The sequence below is a fragment of the Pristiophorus japonicus genome, chromosome 7 (assembly GCF_044704955.1).
Source record: "Pristiophorus japonicus isolate sPriJap1 chromosome 7, sPriJap1.hap1, whole genome shotgun sequence".
NCBI lineage: Eukaryota > Metazoa > Chordata > Chondrichthyes > Pristiophoridae > Pristiophorus > Pristiophorus japonicus.
This window is the reverse complement of record NC_091983.1, coordinates 214771109-214775188: the sequence shown is the minus strand read 5'-3', so window position 1 is coordinate 214775188 and position 4080 is coordinate 214771109.

Below are 4080 nucleotides of genomic sequence, written 5' to 3'. Positions count from 1 at the left end.
GGAAGGAGCGTGCGGCAAACCAGCCCTACTGTCCCCTTCCCCCGACGAATGTCTGTCCCACCTGTAACAGGGTCTGTGGCTCTCGTATCGGACTGTTCAACCATCAAATAACTCACTTTGGGAGTGGAAGCAAGTCCTCCTCAATTCCGAGGGACTGCCTATGATGATGAAATTATGGTCAAGGTCCCAGTGGATCACTGGTACTGTTACAGCCAAGGAGGGTAACAGAGTGTTTATCGTCAAGCTCAAGTATGGGCAAACATGCAGGAAACATGTTGATCAGATAAAGCTGTGGCACAAGGATGAACCGGAACAGTCTGAGGAAGACACAATCAGTGACCAACCAACCTACCCTCAGTCATTAGAGGACTCTGCTGTTATCAATGAATCTGGACTTTCAATCCCTGACATGGTCATTGCCACTCCCATCAGATGGCTACCCAGCCCCCAATCATAACAGACTCAGAACGCTCGCCCAAGGCTGGAGTTGAACTGAGACGTTCAACTTGGGAGCGGAAAGCCCCGGAGTGTCTCAATTTGTAAAAAGATTGTTACTAATATCTAAAGGGGGATATTGTCATGTATATATGCTTGGGGTTATTAGCCACCAGGTGGCGTGACAGTTGGAGGTCATTGGGCTGTACGCACGTTTGTGCAGCCCAGGTATAACAGGCAAGCCATCATGTAATGTGATCACTTTTGGCCCTAATAAAGCAGAGCCAGGTTTGTACCTGTGTTAGTTTACAGTATTCAGTCTATTGAGTTATTACATACATAACAACCAGCCTGTCTATGTCTTCCTGAAGTCTATCACTCTCCTCCTCAAATTGGCCCACGAGAGGGGTAAAAAGCAGGTTGGGGGGTTGCAGTACTGATTAAAGAAACTATTAGAGCGGTGAGGAGGGATGATATTTTAGAGGGATCATCAAATGAGACCATAGGGGTCGAATTGAAAAATAAAAAAGGGGCGATCACACTGCTGGGTGTGTACTATAGACCCCCAACAGTGGCAGGGAGATAGAGGAGCAAATATGTAGGCAAATTGCTGTAAAGTTCAAATACCATAGGGTAGTAATAGTAGGGGATTTTAACTATACAAATACTAATTGGGACAAATTTAGTGTGAAGGGTATAGAAGGTGCGGGATTCTTGAAATGCATTCAAGAGAACTTTTTTAGTCAGTATGTAGCAAGCCCAACACGGTCTTGGATTTCGTTTTGGGGACTGAAGCTGGGCAGGTTGAAGGGGTATTAATGGGAGAGCACTTGGGTGCCAGTGACTATAATTCAGTCAGATTCAAGTTGGTTATAGATAAGGACAAGAATAGGCCTGGATTAAAAGTTCCGAATTCGGGAAAAGCTAATTTTGCTAACTTAAGGAGTGATTTGGCCATGGTGGACTGGAAACAGCTACTTGTGGGTAAATCAGTGTCGGAACAGTGGAAGGCATTTAAGGGGAAGATCCGGAAGGCTCAGGCCAAACATCCTCTTTGGATCTGGGCATGGTGCCGGAGGATTGGAGGACTGCTAATGTAGTATCCTTGTTTAAGAAGGGAGAAAAGGACAGGCCGAGTTATTACAGGCCTGTCAGCCTAACTTCAGTGGTGGGAAAATGATTGGAAAAAATCCTGAAAGACAGGATAAATCTGCATTTGGAAAGGCAAGGATTAATTAGGGACAGTCAGCATGGATTTGTTAAGAGAAGATCGTGCCCTTAAAGAATAAAGCTGGGAAAAATAATTTTAGAGCCCCCTGGATGTCTAGGGATTTACAGGGGAGGATTAAGAAAAAAGGGACGTGTATGTCATATATCAACGGCTAAATAATATAGAATCTTTAGAGGAATATAGAAAGTTAAGAGGCAAAATTAAAAAGGATATTAGGGCTGCTAAGAGAGAGCACAAGAAATTCTTGGCCAGTAAAATTGAGGAAAACTCTAAGATGTTCTATAAATTTATTAGGAGTAAGAAGGTGACTAAAGAAAGGGTAGGGTCTATTAGACACCATGAGGGTAATCTTTGTGTGGAGGCAGAAGATGTTGGGAGGGTTTTTACGAATACTTTGCATCTGTTTTCACAAAGAAAAGGGGCAATGCAGATACTGCTATCGAGGAGGAGTGTGATATTCTGGATGAAATAAACAGTGAGAGAGGAAATATTAAGAGGTTTAGCAGCTTTGAAAGTAGATAAGTCCCCAGGCCCGGATGAAATGCATCCCAGGCTGTTGAGCGAAGTAAAAGAGGAAATAGCAGAGGCCTTGACCATCATTTTACAATCCTCTTTGGATCTGGGCATGGTGCCGGAGGATTGGAGGACTGCTAATGTAGTACCCTTGTTTAAGAAGGGAGAAAGGGACAGGCCAAGTAATTACAGGCCTGTCAGCCTAACTTCAGTGGTGGGAAAACTATTGGAAAAAAATCCTGAAAGACAGGATAAATCTGCATTTGGAAAGGCAAGGATTAATTAGGGACAGTCAGCGTGGATTTGTTAAGAGAAGATCGTGTCTGACTAACCTGATTGAATTTTTTGAGGAGGTAACCAAGAGGGTTGATGAGGGTAGTGCATGCTGTTATGTATGCATGCCAATGATGTACTGATGTACTGTAACACTAGACCTATATGTACCTTCACCCTGTATATACCTTACCGGTACACCAGAGGGTGCTGCTGCTGGAGACCCAAGGGTCACCTGTACACTGTAGGTAACACAGTATAAAAAGGAGTTCACCTCTTGGTGTCTGTTAATTCCTGACTCTAATGTACTGACTTACACGAGACACATGCTGAAGTCAAGGTCACTCAGGACCTGCACCTTTAATTCCAGCTCTCCAGTGCTGCACTTGCCTGCGACCTCCCTTTATATACCTCAGTGGGACAGGTATGGAGAGTCTCCTGCAAGTGCACCCCTGGTGGTAAGGTATGCTTATTGTTACAGGTCATATCCAGTTACAGTCATGTATAGCATGGTAAGATACAGTTATATACAGTAATGTGAGATACATGACATCACCCTCCCAAAGGTCTTATTGCCTTTATAGATTCAGTCTCTCAGGAGGTCTGCACTCTCACGTGGAGTGTCTTAGTTGTGGTTCAGTTGTTTGCCTTGGTGCCTGTTTTTCATTCGGTGTGATTTCTGGTATCTCGCCTGGGCTGTCTATTGAGACTGCCCTTTCCTCAGGTTGTTCCACCTGTCTGTCTACCAGCTTTGTGGTGTGAGTTCCACATTGTAGTCTGCCTCTGGTTCTTCAGTGTTATCAGTGAATCTACTTTTTACTTGGTCTACATGGCTCCGGCAGGTTTGGCCATTGTCCATTTGTACAACCAGTAGCCTGTTTCCCTCTTTGTCTGTTACTGTCCCTGCAAGCCATTTGGGACCCCGGCCATAGTTTAGCACAAACTCTTTGTCCTCTATCTCATTCCACCTCCCCCTCGAATTTCAGTCATGGTACTCAGTTAGCTTTTGACGCTTAGCCTCAACAATTTCATGCATGTCTGGTAGGATTAATGAGAGCCTGGTCTTTAAGGTTCGTTTCATCAATAGTTGCACAGGGAGAACCCCAATCAACGAATGTGGATGAGATCTGTATGCCAGCAGCAGTTGCGATAGGCGGCTCTGCAGCATGGGACCTTGGATTCTGAGCATGCCTTGTTTAATGATCTGCACTGCTCGATCTGCCTGGCCATTGGAGGCCGGCTTGAAAGGTGCCATCTTAACGTGATTTATACTATAAAATCGTGAAATTCTGTGCTGGTGAAGCATGGACCATTATCACTGACCAATATGTCAGGAATGCCGTGCATTGCAAACATGGTTCTAAGGCTCTCCACAGTGGTGGAGGTGGTGCTCGAGTTTAAAATGGTGCACTCGATCCATTTTGAAAATGCATCAACGACTACGAGGAACATTTTGCCCATGAATGGGCCCGCATAGTCTACATGCATCCGCGACTGCAGTTTGGTGGGCCAGGGCCAGGGGATTGGGGGGCCTCCCTGGGGGCATTACTGAGTTAGGCACAAATGGTGCACCGACTGAAGAAGAGCTCCAAGTCCGCGTCAATGCCAGGCCACCAGACATGAAATCA